Below are 24,493 nucleotides of genomic sequence, written 5' to 3'. Positions count from 1 at the left end.
AATGATAACGTAAGGATAGAAATACGCCAAATGTTCTGGTATTAATGGATATTGGCTAAGAAAATGCTCTTGCCTTTTGAGTTGGAGGCCAGGAAAAAGACAAGGAGCCCTGGATTTCTCATTATCAGTATATGAGCTTGCTCTGTGAAAACAGTGTTTCATGAGTAACAGGATAAAAACAAGTATGTCTTAATAGTTTTCTTCTACCTGCTGTTTGATTAATGGCTCCAGGTCAGGCATGATATGGCTTACTTGCAAGTGCTAAGTGCCTTTCCTAAAATTATTGCCCTCCTGAGTGAATCTGCATCCTTTATGTTTTCCAACTCTAGGCGAAAGATAATTAAACTTGCCAGCTGCCTTTGGGGAATTCATACACATATCTCTTGCTTGGTTGCATCATAGCTGTCAGGCTCTGCCTGCTACCCAGTAAAACCACAGACACTAGTGTAGGCTTAGGTTCTGGTTTTATTTGAATATAGAATGCATGCCCTTAGAAAAGCTGAGAGTGAGTGGAGCACGCCGGAACGGGATTTAAATAGCCCGCGCCGGTCAGCGCTCCACCCCTTCTTACTCCCGGTGTGCCCCGAGCCCTGTTGGTTCCATTGCCGGTAGGTGAAGGGCCGTGGAGCCCCTCCTGTGCTCCGGGCGTTTCCTTGACTGTTTTCCCGGCCGGTGATGGTTCATTGCCGGGCAATCAGGTTCGTAATCTTTTTGACAGCTCGGCCACGCCTCGTGGTCTGGTCTTGTCAATTACCTTCTTTGCAACATTGTATCTCTCTCTTCTGCACCTCCGGCTAGAGTCGATACTTTGTTGCCAGCACCTGTTGCTCTCTTTTGTTAGCTAGTTGCCTTTTCCCTTAATCCGCCCGGTACCCATTTCCCTGTATTGTTATGTGAGCCGTTGCGATGTCACAAGCATCGCAACGGTGATCATGACAATAGCATAGGCTATGAACGGAAAGTTTTCTTGAGTAACACATGCTGCTTATTTGCTCAGACCATTTTGTGTTTAGAGCAAGCCTGAGAACTGATAGTAAGGAATGAGTTTATGATTAATCCATAATTTGGACTGTCACCATGAATACATATCTCAACTAAGGGCATGCCCCACAGCATCCCCACCCCTACCTTCCTTAGATATGCTCAAACATTGGAAACCCATGGTTATTTGAAGTACAGTTGCGCTCTGATAGACTAAGAGTCAAATAAATGTGGTACAGTGATGATCACTGTTATGTAGATATGTTAAGTAATACATTCCATTTATAGACGTGCTGTGTATGTATTGGCACGCTGCTTCTTTATAACATTTTGAGTCCTGATGACTGTTTTAGATTTCCATCACTCATCTAAAAGTAGAAGAAAGTCTCATTTCATTTATCACAGGACATCTGATGGTGACAGCTGTGGACACTAAGAACAAATATGGAACAGAACAGACCACCATTACAGGGTACATTGGATTACATGGAATTATCATCTGGGAGGGAGAAATTTTATTCTTTGGTATTTGCAGAAGTGTTCAGAAATTTAAATTGTTCAAAGGCATTGCATATAAGGACTCAAACAATAAGATCCAGTTTTTTTGTTGCTTTTGAAGGATTATAATGTTTTGTTGTTTTTAGAACCAATGCTGAATATAGAAAATCATTTTAGATTAGTCTCAGATGCATTGGATGCATATTTTCAAAGCCTAAAGTTAAGACTTTGGCATGAGAAATCCTAGTTTACATGCTCATTTGACTATGTGTTTCATAGTGGTCACTGTGATGGGGCAAATGAAACACTAGAGTTTGGCATTAGGTGAAGAAGCACTGTGTTCTTGTGCACTCTCTTCCTGTCACCTGAATTTCCTCCCTTCAATTCTGGGTCCTTGACAGGCCGTAGCTTATATATACTGTATATTATGAACCTATCATTAAAAAAAATGTAGCTTGCTCTTACACTAGAATTCAGACACTGGGGGGAAACTGTCAAGTACAGAAAAATGACTATACAGTATATGAGGAATGGGATATGGAAGTGTGTCAGCGGAAAGGTTCTGTAGAATAACCGTAGAAGAGAAGATTAGAAAAAGAAAAACCTTTCTTTTCAAGCATATTGATACTTTAAAAAGCAATGGCTGGATTCCCAGCATTATAGACTTCTCAAAGGAGCTAGGCCTTTCCATAATGTGTCCAAAATATAATTCAAATCTGGTTATTTGTGCCTCAGATGAGAACTCTGGATTTGTTCTATGATTTGTTTGTTTTCTTGGCTATCCATGGTATTCTCAGGAGTCTTCTCCAACACCAAAGTTTACATTTAATCTTGGCCCATTTTTTCACTGTGCTCCTTGACTTTCATGACTAAAGCTTGCAGATCATTTGCATTTTTCAGCTATTAGAGTAATGTCATCAGCATAAGACAGTTTATTGATGTTTATTTCTCCATATTTAAAACCACTCTCATCTTCTTCAAATCCATCTTCCTTTAATACATATTCAACATCTATCTCATACTGGTCACTCATTTTCGTATTCAACTCACATTCATGCAGAACTCTTGTTCTTGAATTCTTCTTGTTTTACCATGCACACCTCTTAAATACCCCATTCCCATACAATTCAATATACCTAAGTCTCATATCCATATAACAAAGTTGGCAGAAGCATGCTTTTGTATGTGGGAGTTCGAAGCACTCTGTGTGTGTATGTAAGTCTTTGTGAGAGCAGAAATCTGACCTGAGCAATGATTAGTGAGGCAGGTTGTATAACAATATCAGAATGGAGATTTATATAGATTCAGAGAAAGTCTAGCACTCAGCTAACTTTCTCCCACCAGTAGGAGAGTCAAAGAGTATGTACTTTTTATGTATGTGGAAGAAATGCTGGAGAAAGTGACCTGAGATTAGCAGTCTTTTAGAGACAGAGTGATAAACAAAGAGAGGGCACAGGGCAAATCCTTAGCTCTCTCTCTACACCCCAATTCTCCCTTGCGCTCAACAGGTCATGAGATGCTGAAGAATCAACGCCATTGGATTCACACCTCCATTATTATACTCTACCATGTTTGCTTCTTTATAGAAACTTTCATTCCTTGAAACACAGCACATTAATTTTCAGATCCATACTCCTTGTTACTTCATATAATCTAATTAACGTTTGCCAGAAATTATTCAGGTTGTCAGGCAACACCATGTCTTCAGCTGCACACAAAAATATGCATATGTTCATGTCCCCAGCCAACATACCTCTTACATCATTACAAACATTCCTCATACATTACACAACCAAGGGGATATCACACATCCTGCCTTACTCACTGGTCAGTGCTGAACTATTCATTAAATATACCTTATATTCTCATGTATACTTTGCTTGCTCCTGCCAACCTAGCAGTTCGAAAACATGCAAATGTGAGTAGATTAATAGGTACCGCTTCAGCGGGCAGGTAACGGCATTCCATGTAGTCATGCCAGCCACATGACCACAGAAGTGTCTACGGACAAATGCCGGCTCTTCGGCTTTGAAACGGAGATGAGCACCGCTCCCTAGAGTCGGACATGACTGGACTTAATGTCAAGGGAAACCTTTACCTTTACCTATACTTTGCTTACATCATTTACTGTCCTTGTTGCATTCAGTAACCAATTTCAACTTTAGACCTCTAATCTGGAGACTACTTTGCAGGACAACAGACTCAGCATCCCATCAGCTTGGAGGTACATGCAGTATACTGGCACACGTACAGAATGCAATATATTAATTAGTTTGTTACATTTTAGATTCTACTTTCCTGCACGGAACTCAAGGCAGTTTTCAAGCCTCATTTTGTTCTCTCAACCACCCTGTAAATTAGCTCATATTAAGAGAGGATGAGAATATTGTAGACTATTGTCCAATATTCTTCATGATCTTCATGCTCCACCATGTTGGATTTATGTAGTTAAAATTTGCCTTACATATTTTATAGATGGGTATTGAAATGAATACAGACAAACCGCAAGATCTAGATCACCTATCAAACCTTTACCATCAATTGGTGTGTACTGCAGATCACATTTCATGCTGAAACACAGAAATGATTTGGTTTTAGTACCTTATGCTGTTTTTGTGCAGTAAATTGTAGGCAGCAGCTTCTTGGATTTGGAGGCAATGAACACACAAATGAGGTGCAAACATAAGAAGATTCACTAGGTAAGCCTAGGCAAATAAGAGAAACATTCAAAAAAATGTGTCAAAGGAAACATGATGCAGAGCCAAATATGGAATCATGACATTTAGCTGTCAGAAATATCCATTCTGTGCTGAAGTTCTGTTATTTAAAAAGTTCCCATTTTTTTATGGGATACTATTCCATGATCCTAATTAGTCCTGTCTATTGCTATATTTGTTTATCAATCAGCAATCAAAAACCTTTGGTGCCACATTTGCACATTCACCCTCTCCCTCTTCTCTCTAGGTAGCTGGCCTTGTGTATGTCTTTAAGATAAATAATATGTCTGTGAAATGGAAAGATAATGAGAAAATGGAGAACATATAGTGGCTTTAAATGAGTCTAAGGCCAAAAAATGGTTTCATATACAGAAGTATAGCAGAAACAGTAGTGTATACCAGTACACCTCCTTGCCATGACAACAATCTTCCACAATAACATTACATATGCAGAGTAAGAATATAATATCTTAAAGTACAGCAAACACTCTTTGCTGACCTAAATTGCAAAGAAAAAATATAGTAGCTGAGAGTTATCTTGCACAGAAGTTTATTTGCCCTTCTTACTGAAGAAGGCATAACAGTCCTCCTAGAAACCCCAAGATTGTTGAGACACAATTGTATGCCACTGATCTTATTCTTACGAATTTGTTAAATTACTTCCATGAAAATTCATGCCACAATAATATAACAGCTTACTGCTGTCAAGTTCCTACTCAAAAAGAAGAAGGCAGGGTGGATTTTGGTCATTGCCATATTGCCATACTGCTGGCTGATGGAATTCATTAGTGTTCCTGAATCCCTCCAGAATTATGTAGATGCCTTCAGGTAGATATGTTTGCCAAGATCCAACTATGCTCAGGCTATGAGCTGTAAATATGGAAAGTGATAGCCCTTATTCTTTCAGTTTGCTTGTGACAAACTATTATGAATGAATGCCCAACTTCTCTGTAATTCTATTTAAAAGGTATCAGCATGACAACTCAGAAACCCTTGAAGGTAGAGTAATATTTTTAGCAACAGATGGATTTAACACTGCAGATGGAACTTCAAGAGTACAGGTAATAACAAACTCAGCAATATTCTTTACCAAAGTATAATTGGAAGAGATTAATCTCATACTGGTTTCTTCGGCTTCACTAAGTAAATTTTTAATTGCCATTAATCTTTCTCTTAGGTTCCAGCAAAGATCTCTGTCCAGATTATGTATGACACTGGATGAAATATTTTTGAGAACAACTTTCAGTTCACAAGAAAGGGCCAAGCAAGCCATGATGGCTGCAGACCTGTGAATTAAAATCAGTTCATCTTCCACATATATATTCTGTTCTGTGAGAGAACAGAAGTGAAGATATGACTGAAGATGTGTTGCACTAGAGGGAGAAAAGAGCAGAAACTTTCCCCAGCCCATTTCTTCTGCAATATAATTGCTAAGCCCCTGATGTTTGGGTTTCTTTACTCATATTCATATTTTGCACAACGTCGTTGTAATTATTGAAGTGACCCTTGATGTCTGATGCTAATCAATTTCAAAATGTTTGATGTTAATCAAAGAACAAATGCAATAGATTTCAGAATCCAAATATACTCATCCAGTGAAAGCAGACATATGATGGCCTATAGTTATACATGGCATAAATACCAAATTAATTGATATTCTGTTTTACCTGAAAGTGTGGATTCAAGGTCTCTATTCTTCCTTCTTGCTGTGAACAATAGCTTGCCTTTTCCCATCCATTCAAGATCATACTGGTTAACAATGAGCCATCCAAACTACAGTCAGGATTAAAAACAAGGCTGGAAGGCCTGGCAAAAGATTGGCAAAAGGTCATCATTGCAGAATACCTCTATTCCACAGATGCTGACACTTTTGATTCCAGTCATGTTTCATGATTGCCAGGAGCCCAAAACATGGATTCAAATGGACAATTTTGTGGTAGATACATTTTCTTAACATGATATAACACAAGGATCCATTTCCTATGTACACCCTGGTAAATTGGTTAACACTTTCTTGGAGGACTCTGTTACATTTTGTGGATTATTCTCCATTCTAAGTTATTTTTTCTGTTACTACTGAGTAGTTTTCCACATTGATTTTCACTACTGTTTAATGGCACAATATTATTTCACAGGGTAATTTATTATACAAGAAAACCACAGTTCCCTTGGCTCTCTAACCGTTCTCCCTAGTGTCTGATGTACCTCTACCCTTTGCTTTACCATCTTGCCATTGCTGAACATTCAGTGACTGATTCTGTTTCAACGTGTACAGTTTTGCCTAAGAATGCAATGAGATAGTGTTGCGACTTGTATTATGGAGCAGTAACTACATACATGATAGATAGGCCCAGTTATAGCAAACAGCTTTTTGCCATTAAACAGCATTCAGTTAAATCTGTTCTTCAACTCTAATATGAAATAGACTAGAAACCATTGCCATTATGGTTAAAGGACATCCAATATCTGATATATATGAGACATATTACTTTTCTCCCTCCTTCCCTCCCTCCCTCATTCAGTTCTCTTAAATGTATCTACTTACTTCAGGTGGCAGCCTGTTTTGCTGGTGATTACTAGTACAGCAAGGATGCTCCTCCTGATGTCTAGCCTGAATTTATTTCCTTGTACTTTTAACACATATGTTCTGGTCCAGCCTTCTGGGACAACTGACAGTACCTTGTTGTTGTTTATTCGTTTAGTCGCTTCCGACTCTTCGTGACTTCATGGACCAGCCCACGCCAGAGCTTCCTGTCGGTCGTCAACACCCCCAGCTCCCCCAGGGACGAGTCCGTCACCTCTAGAATATCATCCATCCATCTTGCCCTTGGTCGGCCCCTCTTCCTTTTGCCTTCCACTCTCCCTAGCATCAGCATCTTCTCCAGGGTGTCCTGTCTTCTTATTATGTGGCCAAAGTATTTCAGTTTTGCCTTTAATATCATTCCCTCAAGTGAGCAGTCTGGCTTTATTTCCTGGAGGATGGACTGGTTTGATCTTCTTGCAGTCCAAGGCACTCTCAGAATTTTCCTCCAACAACACAGTTCAAAAGCATCGATCTTCCTTCGCTCAGCCTTCCTTATGGTCCAGCTCTCGCAGCCATATGTTACTACAGGGAACACCATTGCTTTAACTATGCAGGCCTTTGTTGTCAGTGTGATGTCTCTGCTCTTAACTATTTTATCAAGATTGGTCATTGCTCTTCTCCCAAGGATTAAGTGTCTTCTGATTTCCTGACTGCAGTCAGCATCTGCAGTAATCTTTGCACCTAGGAATACAAAGTCTTTCACTGCTTCTACATTTTCTCCCTCTATTTGCCAGTTCTCAATCAAGCTGGTTGCCATAATCTTGGTTTTTTTGAGGTTTAGCTGCAAGCCAGCTTTTGCACTTTCTTCTTTCACCTTCATCATAAGGCTCCTCAGTTCCTCTTCACTTTCAGCCATCAAAGTGGTATCATCTGCATCTCTGAGATTGTTAATGTTTCTTCCAGCAATTTTAACTCCAGCCTTGGATTCCTCAAGCCCAGCTTGTCGCATGATGTGTTCTGCATACAAGTTGAATAGGTAGGGTGAGAGTATACAGCCCTGCCATACTCCTTTCCCAATCTTAAACCAGTCCGTTGTTCCGTGGTCTGTTCTTACTGTTGCTACTTGGTCGTTATACAGATTCTTCAGGAGGCATACAAGATGACTTGGTATCCCCATACCACTAAGAACTTGCCACAATTTGTTATGGTCCACACAGTCAAAGGCTTTAGAATAGTCAATAAAACAGAAATAGATGTTTTTCTGAAACTCCCTGGCTTTTTCCATTATCCAGCGGATATTGGCAATTTGGTCTCTAGTTCCTCTGCCTTTTCTAAACCCAGCTTGTACATCTGGCAATTCTCGCTCCATGAATTGCTGAAGTCTACCTTGCAGGATCTTGAGCATTACCTTACTGGCATGTGAAATGAGTGCCACTGTTCGATAGTTTGAACATTCTTTAGTGTTTCCCTTTTTTGGTATGGGGATATAAGTTGATTTTTTCCAGTCTGATGGCCATTCTTGTGTTTTCCAAATTTGCTGGCATATAGCATGCATTACCTTGACAGCATCATCTTGCAAGATTTTGAACAGTTCAGCTGGGATGCCGTCGTCTCCTGCTGCCTTGTTATTAGCAATGCTTCTCAAGGCCCACTCAACCTCACTCTTCAGGATGTCTGGCTCTAGCTCACTGACCACACCGTCAAAGCTATCCCCGATATTGTTATCCTTCCTATACAGGTCTTCTGTATATTCTTGCCACCTTTTCTTGATCTCTTCTGCTTCTGTTAGGTCCTTGCCATCTTTGTTTTTGATCATACCCATTTTTGCCTGGAATTTACCTCCAATGTTTCTAATTTTCTGGAAGAGGTCTCTTGTCCTTCCTATTCTATTGTCTTCTTCCACTTCCGTGCATTGCTTGTTTAAAAATAATTCCTTATCTCTTCTGGCTAACCTCTGGAATTTTGCATTTAATTGGGCATATCTCCCCCTATCACTGTTGCCTTTTGCTTTCCTTCTTTCTTGGGCTACTTCTAGTGTCTCAGCAGACAGCCATTTTGCCTTCTTGGTTTTCTCTTTCTTTGGGATGTATTTTGTTGCCGCCTCCTGAACAATGCTGCCAACTTCTGTCCATAGTTCTTCTGGGACCCTATCTACTAAGTCCAGTCCCTTAAATCGATTCTTCACCTCCACTGCATATTCCTTAGGAATATTAGTGAGCTCATATCTAGCTGATCTGTGGGTCTTCCCTAATCTCTTGAGTCTGATCCTAAATTGTGCAAGAAGAAGTTCGTGATCTGAACTACAGTCAGCTCCAGGCCTTGTTTTTACCGACTGTACAGATGTCCGCCACCTTTGGCTGCAAAGGATGTAATCAATCTGATTTCGGTGTTGTCCATCTGGTGAAGTCCATGTATAAAGCCGTCTCTTAGGTTGTTGGAAGAGAGTGTTCGTTATGCAGAGTGAGTTGTCTTGGCAAAATTCTATCAGCCTATGTCCTGCTTCATTTTGTTCTCCCAGGCCATACTTACAGGTAATTCGAGGTGTCATTTGACTGCCCACCTTAGCATTCCAGTCTCCTGTGATGAAAATAACATCTCTTTTAGGCGTGTTGTCCAGTAGGTGCTGCAGATCCTCATAGAACTGCTCTACTTCAGCTTCTTCAGCATTTGTGGTTGGGGCGTATATTTGGATCACTGTGATGTTAGATGGCTTGCCCTGAATTCGAATTGAGATCATTCTGTCATTTTTTGGGTTGTATCCAAGCACTGCTTTAGCCACTTTATGATTAATTATGAAGGCTACTCCATTTCTTCTGTGGTCCTCTTGTCCACAGTAGTAGATCTGGTGGTCATTTGATGTGAAGTGGCCCATTCCAGTCCATTTCAGTTCACTGACGCCCAGAATGTCTATCTTTAATCTTGACATCTCACCAATAACCACATCCAATTTGCCCTGGCTCATAGATCTTACATTCCAGGTTCCAATGGTGTGTTGATCCTTAGAACATCGGATTCGCCGTTCACCACCAGCACCGTCGGCCGCTAGCCGTCCTTTCAGCTTTGAGCTAGCTGCGTTATCACGTCTGGGGCTAGTTGAACACATCCTCTGTTCCTCCCCAGTAGCATTTTGACCATCTTCCAACCTGGGGGTCTCATCTTCCGATGTCGATACCGACATATCTCTGGTTGTACTGATCCATTTAGTTTTCATGGCAAGAATACTGGGGTGGGTTGCCATTACCTTCCCCAGGGATCGCATTTAGTCTGACCTCTCTGTCATGACCTTCCCATCTTGGGTGGCCCTTCACGGTTTAGCTCATGGCATCATTGAGGTGCTCAAGCTCCAGCACCACGACAAGGTAACGATCCTTTGCTGAAGGACAGTACCTATACTCCCTCTTTTATGTGACAACCCTTCAGATATTTGAAGATTATTATCAAGCCCTCCTCAATCAACTCTTCTGTAAATTAAACATATCCAAATCATTTAATTGTCCCCACATGATGTGGTTTCCAAACTCCTCACCATCTTGATACCCATACTCTGAAGTTGCTCTAGTTTGTCACTTTAAAAAAAAACAGTGGTGCACAAAACTGGACATGGTATTCCATGTGAGGTCTGACCAGGACAGGGCAGAGTAGAACAATTACTTCCTCTGACTGGGCTCTGTCCTCCTATTAATGTACCCAAAGATGGCATTTGCTTTTTTAGCAGTTGCATCACACTGATGATATGCAGTACACCAAGAATCCTTTTTTCTTCTTGTGATTGCCCTTCCAGTATCTCATTCCATAGGATATTTCCTGGATTCTTTTCCTCTTCAGGATTTCAAGTCATTGGATCTGACCTGCCTTCCCCCTGAGCTGATCAAAATCCATACTTCTGAAGCCCAGTATTCAGGTCTGACTCTTCTCTATACCTCCTCCCCTGGAAATTATGAACTCAAGGATAATGTGATCACTTTCCCTCAAGGTAACAATCACTTCTTCAATCAATTCCTCTCTGTTGGTAAGAATAAGATCCAGGATAGTAGGCTCACTTTTTCTTTCTTCCACCTTCTGACAACGATTGTAAGGAAGAGTTGAGAAGAAGGTGTTGGACCTCTGACAGATTCCTACAGAGATGCCAAGATAACCGAAATCCTGAGCTTCACTGCCACACTACTGCAGAACACAAGAACAGCTACCTAGTGATGGTGAATGAGGGAAAGGACAGACCTTGGTTTGAGACAGAGTAAAGCATCATAGAAAACACTGCACAACTGCACAACAGTTAAGCTTGTTCTTCCTAAATGCCTTTCAGTATTGGTTGTCTTTAATTCAGCCACCAAAGCAATATATTCTCCAAAACATTTGTGCAGCATAGTGATGTGTCCATTGAAATTATTTCCTACTACCACAGATAGCTAGAAATATACAGTTCAGTCAGAATTTGACCAGAAATCTCCATTTCCCAGAAAGAAAGGTTAAAATATACCTCTTGCCTGACTGGATCTGAAAAGCATTGAAGTGAGATTTGTGAATGTGGACCAGTTCTGCTGCTGTTTTGTTAACTTTACCCTTGCTGCATCAGAGTTTCATCTGCAACATGGTCGCTGTTGAATTAATTCAGAACCTATGACTACTTATAGCATTCTGATGGAGCAGAAGGATTTCTTTCAACAGATTTCTGTTAAAAACAACCTTAAAAGTATAGAACTATATCAGAAATTTTAGATGAGAATTATGTTTAAAGGAAAAATTATTCTACCCCACCCAAATATTTATAATAATGGAAAGATTGTGCTGCATAAAATAACTATCTTATAAGATAACAGTGGGCTAACTTTATATTTTCTGAGATATTATTCCAAGTGCAAAGCTGCACTTTTCACAGCACCAGTGACTGGAGTTGCCAATACACACACATACTTTTCTTTCTGTTGTCTCTGAGATTTTTATTGTAAGATTTAAATATTTAAGCATTTTTTCCTAATGGCCGCTCAATAGTAAGGTTATTTTATAGATATAAATTGTGTATTATGTTACATGCAGCTCTAAGGGATATGTCATAGTTTTGTGAATATCTTGTTTGAAAATCAGCTGGTCAGCATTTTTACCTCCTGATGAACCTTTCATTAAAATATTATGCGCACTCAATTCATCCAGAGTTAAGTATTTTAAATCCCATTAATTTCAGTTTCAATAATTAAATATATCGTTAAATCTTTCCCAGTGAAATCAATGGGACATAAGAGTCCTTTAAAATGGGTTGGATTCCTTTTTATACCTGTCAGCATTCTCTAATGTAAGAGTATTATAGCCATAAAGGTGGGTTGCGGTGGGTGAATGAGTGCCAGTCCAATTCATTTCCTCATTATCTTTGCTTCATCTTCCTTGATATTCATCTCCCCTCACCTTCAGTTCTGTTGAACTGTAGTTTATTCCTGTGGAAGTGTCAGCAGTGTAGCCACTGCAGAAAGAGGCTTTATATGGGTACCTTTGGAACCTCTAAAAGCATATTTCCAGGACTTTCACAAAATGGCTGACACAGTGCAGGTTGTCAGTTCATACAATACCAGCTGCAGAGGGCATGGTAAGACCAGCCCCCATTGATCAGAAGGAACCCTAATAAGGATGTTCCCCATTGCCCCAAGCTCACCCCGGGATGCTCCACTCCTAGTTTGCTTGCTGGATTCTTTTTTGGCCAAGAGAAATAAAGAACTGAGCTGTTACCACACTTTATTTTTAGTGTTTTGAGAAAGTCTATGAGGTTTCTCTGGGCACTGCTGCATTTTTGCTTTTTTTCCCAAGTGATTTTATTAAAGATTATAATTACAGTAGTAAAAAGTAATACGAACTAAAAGAAAGATAGAAAAATAGAAAGAAAGAGTAAAAGGTGGAAAGGGATAAAAAGAAATAGGAAAGACAAAGAATAGAAAGAAAAGAGAAAAGAAACAACTGCTGCATTTTTGCAAAGAAATATAAACCTTGGGCTGGTGCTTTGTTTTGCAGCAGACCAGCTTCCCATTTAACTTTATAAAATAATATTTTGATGTATCCATCTTTCCTTTTCATCTAACCAAAATGAGGCTGTAGATATTCTGAATCAGTCCTTGAGCAAGATGATGGACTGAGTGTGGGTGAGGGGATAAACCTGCTTCCTGACTGCCCATTCATCCCCAACCCCCATTAAGATCAGCTGGTCCTTTAGATATTTTCTGAGGTAGAAATGGGAATACCAACTTCATGCAAGGTCTTCCATGAGGTTAATATTACTCTGACCAAAAGAACAAATTGAACGAGAAGGTATGATCTTGCAGTGGGCCGACAGGAACCCTGCAGGTCACTGACCTCACTCAGGGTCCTTCTGCAGATGAAGCAGGAAGTTTGCATTGAAGAGGGCTTGTTCTACTTTCCAATGGAAAGCACTGGTTTCCTGCTAGATTATCTCGACCCAGGTTCAGACTGCCTCAGTCTTTTCTCCAAAATGAAAGCTCTGTTGTGAGTACATGTCCTCAACAAAAGGTAATCAGGCCACCTTGGAGATGTGGCAAGAAGAGTGTATGGATGAACCCCTCTGGGTCTGCCCTATGCTTTTTGTCATTCATTCAGAATCTGCTTATTACTGGGCAGATTAAAGATACGATAAATAGATTATACCAATAAATGCTGTTTTTATTTATTTATTTATTTGTTACTCAAATTTAGCCACTGCCCATCTCCCCCAGAAGAGGGACTCTGGGTTTTATGTATTAGCATTAGTATACTTTAGGTGTACTAATAATTTCGGCCTTGAAGCCTATTCCATTTTGGTTTTGCTGCCTGCCAAAAGAATGATGATTTATTTATACTTGTTTGAAAGCCTTGTATGTATCATTCCTAAGCTTCTGCATATGTTTGTTTTCTAGGAGATGAAATAGGCCATAAGTACTTCTAGGCAGTGTAATTTCCATTATCTCAGATGGAGAAACTGACCTAGTGAATGGCTATTTCACTAATAGGAATTTCTCACCATCTGCATCATTTCATTCCAACTTACTAATATATGATTTGAATACCACAGTGCTGCCCATTAGCAATCAACGGCCAACCATTCAAACTGGTATGTATTCACCAAGATGTTCTTATTGTTCAAAGTTTTATGGTTAAATATCTTAATGTTAATGTTTTTGTGATTCAAAATGCACATTCTATCTTCATTGGCTACTATAGAATTATCAAATTAGCAAGGACTGTTGTATTAACTCATCTGGAAATTGATAGCAATTAGAGCATTTTCTATACAGAATTTCATCACATGGTTAGCTAAAGTCACAATTTACTTTAAAAGGGTGTAGGGTCAAGCAAGATACTTTGCTAACTCTGCAACTTGCATAATTATGCTTTTAAAGTATGCACACATGGGAAACTGCCATCTCAAATAGGTCCATGGTATTAATGCAACAACCTTCTTTATAGTACATCATTAGCATGTGGAATTTAGGATGCTACCTTTTAATCCAATAAATATATATACATTGAGCCTATCAAAATATAGAATATTCCAAATTCAGCTGCAGTATACATCTATGACACATTTTCATTGACTATCAAGGTCTTCTTCTGATTAGCTGCAGCCAAATCAATGGCTTTTGTAGTATTGCTTTGAATGTTACCCATTGCTAAAAAAAATAGAGGTGGGTGGGTCAATTTTCCTTTCTTCTTTGCCTGAATGACAGATATAATATCCTCGAAACTCTTAGGGCTGACTATATATTTGTTCATCTTAAAATTAAATCTAATATTGTCCAGTTGGTTAAAGATTTTTTCATAATTTTCACCTGTATTTATATGTATTTTTTAATATGAGCAATTACAGAGTTTTGTACTTTGCATCAATCATCCATAACAAGTTCTTCATCTGGACTCTTTTCCAACACGGATATTCAAAATGAAATCTGTACCAGTGGAATACAGAATACTAGTATTGTTATTTTACTGCTTTGGAGTGCTAGAACTTTTTCTTTTTCTTTTTCTTTTTCTTTTTGGACTGTCTGAAACTTAAATTTTACTATGACCAAAGAGCAGCATGAAACAATACAATATAAAAAGTAAAGAAATCATATGATGTAGAGGGGGAATGTGTACAAAACCAATCAGGGTATTGTCAAGGCTCCCACAGTAGGTAATTTGGAATGTCAAAATTTATAAAAGCTTGTAGAAATGTCTGTAGCCAAAAAAAAAAAAAAAGGCTTCTGGATCACAGATAGAACATTGTTGTCTTCTTATTGCCTTAAGAACATAAAAAGTAGTCCTTCTTGATCAGGCCAAGGTCAATCTTAATCCAACATTGTTTCTCACAATGGCTTCTGGAGTGCTTCTAAGCAAAAAAAATGGAGATATACCCTTTCCTACCCTTGTTCATCAATTTTCAAATGAACAATGATCCATTTAGTAGAACATCAAACCTAATTGACAATGGATCTCAAATCCACATCATTAAACAATGATCTTTACCTTTGCCACCTATGATCCTTTAATTACAAATCAGATTATTGTGGTTTTCACCTCCCAATAAGCTATGACATTTCTATTTGCATATCTAGGTTAAGATGTGGAAATGTCTTTGTACTTTATTCTGAGTGTCATATTGCTAAGGCCAAGCACAACTGAAACTCCAGTAATAACTCCAATTGAAGGAGACAACTTGGAGAAACTCAACTGGTGCAGAAGAATGAGCAAGGTCACAGGTGACAGAATTCTATTCCATCTGTGGCGGCATTTTCTTAGCAGGAGGGATTAAGCAACATGATATTCTCCAGCTTAATTCACTGCCTTATTGCACTCTAACTCCTTTTGTTTTTAGTCATATCCTTTCATTACTAATTAAATACAACTCACTCATTTAAATCGTATCCTTGTGCTTAACATAAGAATTTGGCCCTCATGCCTGTCTCCAGAGGAAACTGCCTAAAGCTGAAAAAGTTAGCAGTATTTGGCCTGTTTCAAACTTGGCTCTTTCTCTTAAGTGATTAAATTGTAAATTCCTATCAATGCAGTGAACAGATTTAAGCATTGCTTAAGATTAGCTAGAAATATAATCTTTTTAAAAATCTAGGATTAAAATATACAGGTAGACCTCGCTTAACAACTGCCCTGTTTAGCAACCATTCAAAGTTACAGTGGGGCTGAAAAAGTAACTTTACAACTAGTGCTTGTATTTATGACCATTGCAGTGCCCCTGCAGTCATGTGATCGACATTTGGGCACTTTGCAACAGGCCAGCATTTACAACCATCACAGTGTCCCATGGTGATGTGACACTTTGTACATTTCTCAGCCAGCTTCCAACAAGCAGAACCAATGGAGAAGCCAGCAGTAAAATTGCAAGTCACAGTCACATGATGTCTCACTTAACGACCGTGGCAGAAGTGAGGTTATAAGTCCATCACAGTCATGTGATGTTTCACTTAATGACTGTGTTGCTTAGTGATAGAGTTGCCAGTCCCAACTGTGGTTGTTAAGTGAGACTACCTGTATGCACAGAGACAGATACTCCACAAGGCTTAAGGTACTCCTTTGATCTCTTAACACTCCATACACGTACATATATATTCCACAAATGTTGGTTCCATTCACTTCTGTGATATCATGAAATGTGCCTCCTGGTTGCAAGGAAGTTGCTAAGCCCCACTGTAGCAAAGTTTTGTAAAAGAACTAAAGTTTGACACACAGCTTGCCCACCACATGACAAGACAGGTCCTGATAGTGCAGCTGTCTAAGGAATAGGAACAAACTTGTCATTTGCATAAGGATGAAAGAAGGGCAACTTTCCTCTTCTGAAGGTCCATCTTGAATTTTTCCAGTCCATCACTTTTGGCCATAGGAACCCAGCATCTTTCTGTCATGACTTACTTTTGTTTTGTTTTGTCTCTATGTCTTAGTAACTGTTTTGCTTGGGCCAATTTTGAGCATTTGTTGCTGCATTTTGGTGGCTGGGATAGTTTAGGAATAACACTCTGGCTAGCTCAGGAAGAAGGACTGTTGTACTATCCATCCCATTGCACAACAGTGCCTCTTCCTGAACTAGTCATAGTGATCCCTGGTGTGGCAGGAAACTAATCTAAGATGTCTTGTCCTATAAGGCTTCAGCAACCATTTTGACACTGTCCTTCACTGGCAGGGGAAGAGAAAAAATAAATAAAGTATTTCTATAAGTTTTCATTAAAAAAATAACTCTGCATTAAAAATAGCATTACTGGTACCTCATGGGAATTTGAGCTCCAAAAATAAGATTGATTGTGCAATTGCTGAGCCTCAGGTGAGGCAGGGTCTGTGCTTCCCCCTTTCCAAACATTTCAGCATGATCTAAATATTTGGCAGGTAATGTAGGAAGGTATATTTGTTGTGAGCTGGGGCGAGATTTGAGACCTTGCAGGCTTTGAGTCTTGGATCTTGAGGAGTCAAGTTGATGTCATCATGGTCCCAATGTTATGTGGACTTTTGTCTGTAACCAGCCAATTCCCAGGACTACAGGAAAATGAAAAGGGGAAGAGGTAACTGCTAATGGTTGCCAATAGTGTGTTGTAGAGGCTGTTGAATTCTATGATGGAACTTGAATGTTGGCCATCAGTACACCCAAACTTAATAGAGGTTACACAGGAAGTATAAAGACAGTATATTTCTTTATGATAGAGATTTCAGTGAAGTTGCTGATGACAACTTCTGCAAACTACAGTAACCTACAAGAATCTGCAGTTGTAATCCAATTCCAATCTGGTTTTGCAGGGTAATAGAAGGAAAACATAGCTCTGCATATCTGGGATCTAATTAATTTCTGGTTGCTCTTACCTTGAAGCCAGGAAGGAATTGGGATGGATTTGTTTCTCAACATGCCTGATCTGGAGCATTTACAGCATCTGCTTACAAAATACCTCCTCCCCTTCAGCTATAACTTTGCTGCTACTTGGTAAGAGAGGCATTTAGCACAGCATTCCTGAGCAAAATGGCCAAGTTCTCCACAATATAGATGTAGGTCTTGTGGTCAATGGTACAACTTTTCTCAGGTAGACAACAGTACTCTGTTGGCTCCAGATACATGAGTTCAACTTAACTCTGTTGTTAAGCTAAAACTTGGCAGAAGTCTCACAGAGGTAGCTTGGGCAGATAAGTATTTTTTATTGGAAGCAAGAATTAAATCAAATCAGTTGATTGCCCACTGCCAGTGTAAGGCTACAATCTCTTTTTTATCCCCACTGTGGCTCAAAAGGATTGCTTTTTGTTTCCCACCATTCTGTATCCCATGTTGAAGCCTGGAACAGGCTCTATATGGGACTGTATTTGAAAAATGTTCAGAAAACTTTAGGACCTGGGTCTCCAACATGATGCCATTAAGTCATACATTGCAATTACGGTTGTTAGTGGCTGATAGCATAAGCCTTCCTGAATTTGTCTAATCCTATATAAAATTGTTCAAATATTGTATTTTGTTTTATAAAACAGTCACACTTCAAACATTATTCAGAATAAGTGCTTTGGAACTTGTACATGTGCCGCACTTCTCTGGTGCTCATTAAAATACAAGCCTAAAAAAATCATGTGGCTGCTTTAATGAGGCTTTTAAAGTTCAGAGTTCATAAGGTTTCATGTGTGCCTGAAAAAAGATATGGCTGCTTAAATGAATAACAGAGAGGTGCTGTGCTTGCATTTGTGCAAGTTGCAAAGCACTTCTTTTGGATCATTTTCAAAATCTGCATAGCCCTAATATTTAGATGCTATGGATGTTTAAGTTACAAATAGCTACCAGCATCCTTCTTAACATTCTCTATTTCTGATCTTAAAGCCTTTCAAATGTCTATTTATAGCTTTTGATTTTGTGCATATTTCTTGTTAAGATGGATCTAAGGCCTACACTTAAGCACTCTAGTGCATTTTCTGTGAGGAACATTATAGCCTCCCTGTGCAGAAAATTTAGATGGAAGGCTGCCAAGCTCTGCCTTGCCTTCAGAGGTGTGTGTAATGACCTCAGAGAACAGCAGGTTTTTCTTAAATGGGAATTCAGAGCAGTTTAGTTCCTTCCATTTTTCCATCCCTTCTAAAAACTGGGATCTGAACATCAACAAATAGTCTGAGTGCAGAAAGCAAGATTACTCTGCTCTGATTTGGATTAGAGCAACACTCTGTTGAAGTTCATAATGTTACACACAGATCAGATACTGTAAAAAGGAAGAATGCTTTATGAGGATGAGAAAGAAAACCAAATAAGGAAAGATGAGACACAATAACTCAACTGGTGGATCAGAAAGGCAGTGGAATAAGCCCTTTTTCCATGCTCTTACATTTGGTTATTTATCTAAAATATCCAGTATCCTCACTAGAAAATGTCACCCTGGCTAGTTTAATGGAGGAGGTGAAGGAAGTGGCTTCCCTCTGCATATTCAAAGAGAAGAACTTATAGCTCCTTCAATCATATCAGTGGCAGAATGAAATAGGAGAGAATGGATACCACAAACAGATATACTATGCCAGAACTGTTGGGCCACTATTGTAGTGGTACTTGACTTTTGCTTCACAATCTGCTGGACAAGAGGACAACATTAATGTCAATAGCAGAGTACTGTATCTTCACCCTGTGATCCTTATACAACTTCTTTGCAGCTTCTTTGCCTGGTATGCAGTTTATTGTTGCTGTTGCTTAACAATATTTGTTATAGTTGTTATGAACTACAGAAAGAGTGAACTTCCAAGACACAAAAGAAGAAGTGCTTTGTAAAGTGCAGTGAGAGATGTTCAGAAGGACTTGGAGAGTGGAAGGCTGGATCCTCACTAGTGCATTACAAAACTCAAAATTTGTATGTCATCTAGAGTTATTCAACCATTCTTAATTATAATGAGGACAGACTTCTCAGTATATCATCTCAATGATGAGATGATCGGAGTGTGATGCTAGAAAACCCTATCTCACTAATGGGGATCCTGCCAAAGAGTTTCCCTGCAGGAATTTGCTCAAAGTCCATTGCAGTGGTATGTACTAGGTTTAAATCTCTAACTTGCAAAATGCCCACAGATGCAAATTGCTGAAGGTGGGTGGAGGATTTCAGCATGAAATTTGTTTTGATTTCTATACTGGCTTCCTGAAAGGACAATTTGCTGTACCAGGGCAGAATGACATTTTGAATGGCATCCTAAACAAATAGACAGCACTAAATGGATTTTTTAATGAAATCCACAGCCCACAGCCCAATTTTTGCCAAATTGTCACATGTACTTTGTGTAGTTTAAGTAAGTTATCATATTTAATGTGTCCCTCAGGAATTTTTCTTGATGATTAAGGTTTGTACACTGACATAGGATTTAACATATGGGCTTTGCTTCTAACTAAATATTAAATATGCATTGGATTAAAGGCAACAGTTTTAAATATATTTGAGGAAAAGTTATTGATGATTGTTTATTCTGAAGTGTGTATAATTAATTTTTATTTGAATATGCTTATTGCCACTGGATGTTTTGCAAATCAGTTTTGAAGTGAAGAACGTTACATTGTACAAGGGAGATTGCCTTCACGATGAGTCCTTTAGTTGTTGCTAAGCCTAAGCTAACCCTAACAGCATTCTACTACTGTGTGTTGACATGCTCAAAGTCATTGATCCCTCTTTATAATTAGTGCCTCTGAGCAGATACTGAGAATTTTTTCTTTAGCAATAAGTAAGTGGAATTAATACTGACTGTGACTGATCTTGAAAAGGTAAACAGGGTCGGAGGCTAACAGGAAATGACAGGGCTGTAGTGCATGGTAAAATAAGCATTTGAAAAATAAATGTACAGGGGCCCCATTTCTTCCTTTGGTAGCAAAATGCTGTGGGTCAACTCTGCCACTTAATTTAGCATTAGCTTTAGGCAGATAGAGATATTCTGAGTTAGGTATCTTAATTTGAAATAGTAGGTTTCCAGTCTCCAGATGCCTTCCAGTTTTACTAGACTGCTACTCTCAAATCCAGATCAATATTTGGCTATGATGGTTGGGAATTATGGAACTTGACAATTTGGAAGTCAATACATTAGGGAATGCTGACTTCTAAGTTTTAAACAATAAATGCAGAGCTTTAAATCTAAAATGTTTTGTCTGTTCACTTATACTTCATTCTGCCTTTTCTAGGAAAGAAATGTGGTGAAAGAAGGATCTTCACCACATATTTTTAAAAAAAATATCTGTATGCTTCAGATAAAGGCTCCAAACCTGAGGATCTAACTTTCTTCTGAGAGCCCAGTCATCAGTATGGTTATCTGGAAAACATATTTCCTACACCTGACTATGAGAAGAGCAGTGCTAGACTTAATATACTGTGAGTTGCAGATATGTAGCCAGCTTGAGTTTGTTTTGTTTTGTTTTGTTTTAAGGGCAACAGTGAAGTCACATGAATTTAGTCTGCTATAAAAGGGGGAAAGTGCAAATACAAATACTCTACCTGGATACTAATACGTGGGAAAAAAATCAGTATCTCTCTGGAGAAGGAAGATGTAGACAAAATCAACTATAGATTTTTTAAAACTAAGTCTATGGTAACTGGGATGTTTCTAAATGTCTGAACTGCCATCTCATCTCCGTGCCATTTTTAAAATATATATACCTATGGTTTTCCATCATGGAAAATAATGCTTTTCAGAAAATGAAACTTTAAAGTATTCCCAGATGCTTCTGAAAACCTATGGCCATTCACAAGACATAGATACAAAACTGTTGTCCTTGTTGTTGTGCTCCTGTGATATAAACACCAGCAACATACAGAGAGGGCATGCTACGAACCCTGCCGGTAAAGGAATTCCACCTGGCGGGGTCCAGGAGGCGGGCCTTCTCTGCAGTGGCACTCGCCCTTTGGAACATTCTGCCCCCAGAGTTGAGACAGGCCCATTCGCTCCCAGACTTCTGGAAGAACCTAAAAACCTGGTTCTGCCACCTCGCTTGGGGTGGGAGGGCCACCAGTTCATCTTAGGGGTGGCTATTATAGATCTCTCCCCAATAAACAAGATCTATGCTGCTGAATTTTTATATTTTTTACTCTGTATTTATTCTATTTTTATATAGTATTTATGTTGTAATTATGTGTTTTAATTTGGATTGTAAACCGCCAGAATCCCCTTCTCAGGGGAGATGGGTGGTGATGGAAATTTGAAATATAAATAAATATAAAATATAAATAAACTTTACACAAGATGGGTGGTGAAGAAATATGATAAAAAAAATAAATCAAATAAACTTTAGAATGTTCATTGGCGCCATCCTGAGATGACACAATTGCTTGTTACTGAATTGAATTTATTATTAATGTTTTCTTATATTAGCACTGGTTTATCTTTGTGGTATGATTTATTTTTTAAAAGTGGCATAAAAACATATACAGTGAAATGTTATTTTAAAGTACTGTTAACATGAATGATCAGATAAATTTACATTAAAATTAATGTAAATTTAACTGTCTCATCCAGAGTACTTCAGATGCAATGGACTTGTCCTTACATGAAAATATAATTAGAAAGAAACACAACAGCATTCAGCATCAGCTGTGCCCCGGTTTTTCTGTGGCAACAGAAAATTTAGCAATCGCATGGGTGATAAATAATTTTGTATCTCAGAGAAGGAAGTTCACATAATAATTATCTGTTCTTTCTGATGATGAACTGTGTCAACAGATTTGCATGGATCTCCCCAGTTCCTCACAGGAACAGTGAAACTATATGCTGTTGCTTTTTTATTGAAAGCAGACAAGTTGTGGTGGTTGATTGACTGAGTGAGTGCCACCAAATCAATGTCAACCCTCAGCAGGAGTCAAAATAGGACTACAGAAACCCAGGTTCAAATTAGACTTTAGTTAAGGAAGTTCACTGGGTGCCTTTGTGCCTGCAGCCCAACATACCTCACAAAATTGTTTTTGTGAGGAAAATTGGAAGAGATATTGTTATATATGTCACCTGGGCTTCTAGAGGAAAAGCAGGATAATACTAATAACAGCAAAAACAGCAACAATAGCACATAATACACTTAGAATCATAGAGGAGCTAAGGGGAGCCCACCATCTATCTGTAAATTGGATTTTAAAAATTTTCAACAATCATAATCTCTTTTCTTGTAGCTTAAATCTATTATTCCATGTCTTGCATTCCAGATTGGGAGATAACTGTGACATCCTCTCAGATATCTGAAGAGTGCTATCATATTCCCCCTCAGTTGTCTTTTCTTCAAGTTTCCTCCAAATGTTTAGCTCCTTCAATTGTTCTTCATGGGACTTACTTCTAGACCCCAATCGTACTTGGAGTCAATTCAGGTTGCTTTGAGTTTCTTTCTTGAAATCAAGCTTTAAAATCCACATCAGGAAACCATGATGAATGTGCCATTTGCCACTGAAGTGCAGACTCCAAGTTCCTTCCCTTTTCTTATAGGAACCATTGATCATCACTTGTTTCTCCTTCCTCTATAGTGCTTATATTCTTCTTGGGATAGGCAGTGGTAGGGAACTGCAGTGGTGATTTGTGATTCCCAACTTGAGTTGAACCTTCTCTGTAATGGAATTGAGTAAAAATCAGCCTGGGCCTATTTTATTAAAGCCAGAGGCTTGCATTTTTAGCCCCTATTTCAAATACTGCTGCCATTTTTATGTACAACTGCATCATAAAGCCATCACTTTGAACTGAACCTTAAAGCACATTGGGAGCCAATGCAAAGGAAATCTGTATGAGGCAAATGTGCAGCATCGGGCAAATATGCATCATTTCTAACTCCATTCTCCGCAGTGACAATAGTAGTGCAATGAAGTAAGTTTAGCCTCCGGATGTAGTGGCCTTATGGCTGGTTATCTCTAGATAGTTATCTTCAATAAGTCACCTTTCTATGTGTGGCAGCCTTAGAGTTTCCCCCACGGTAGGTCCCTTTGAGATGACTAAATGATGTGAGAAATATTGAAATGTTTAATGACTATTTTTCTATTTTTAACACTCTCTCCAAGTGGTTTGTTTACTTTGCAGAGTCTTCAGGCTGGTTATATCAACTGCATCAATCCAAGTACGAGCATTCCAAATTCACCGCTGATCATGTCAGTGATGGTCTCCATAAATCTACCACGGCAACTTTATATGGCATAATTGACCCAGTTAATAATAAAATCCTGGGGCTGCAGCTGGAGAATATAACAGTGAGTCCGATAACTCCTTCCACTTAAATTCCTTTAAAGTTTGTTGCAATAGAATTGTATCATGGGGGAAGAAGGATTTTAATTTATCTTTGCACCATTATCACAATACTTATCCACAGACAGCTGCTATCTGATAACAAAGAGGCATAGACTCTATAATGTGTAGGGAAAGAGATTAAAACACAAAAAATAAAATTATTGCATGCTACCTAACTAGCTCTGTTAATTCATCTTTATCAGTTGGCAAATGTGCTCTGTAGAAGAAAAGGTAGATGCAGGAAGGAACTGATTTCAGATATTGGGCCTAAATCAGTGACTAATTTAAGAGAGTCCTGATGTCTTCATAGCCATTATTTGTTAAAAGAATATAATACAGAACTTTCTTTTACTTCACTTATGAATGTAGTAGCTCAAACTGGAGTAACATAAGGAAATACTCTTAAGTGAAGAATTTGAACAAGAAAACCAGAACCAAAAAAACCAAATGAATATGAAAACGCTGCTCTTTGAATTCAAGTAGACTTTGATAGTATAATTATAGATGTGACATCAATGTTATCTGTCTCTGTAAGCATAGATGCCCTCATAGACACACTACATTTAAAGGGTGGGGGGATATTTCATGT

General features: G+C 38.7%; 1 pseudogene; it reads left to right on the top strand.

Annotated features, from left to right (window-relative positions):
* The window catches only part of LOC134494602 (FRAS1-related extracellular matrix protein 1-like), a 99,121-nt pseudogene that overhangs the window by 9,269 nt on the left and 65,359 nt on the right, over positions 1 to 24,493 (top strand).

This window comes from Candoia aspera, chromosome 3 (assembly GCF_035149785.1).
Source record: "Candoia aspera isolate rCanAsp1 chromosome 3, rCanAsp1.hap2, whole genome shotgun sequence".
Classification (NCBI taxonomy): domain Eukaryota; kingdom Metazoa; phylum Chordata; class Lepidosauria; order Squamata; family Boidae; genus Candoia; species Candoia aspera.
This window is presented reverse-complemented; position numbering and strand designations above follow the sequence as displayed.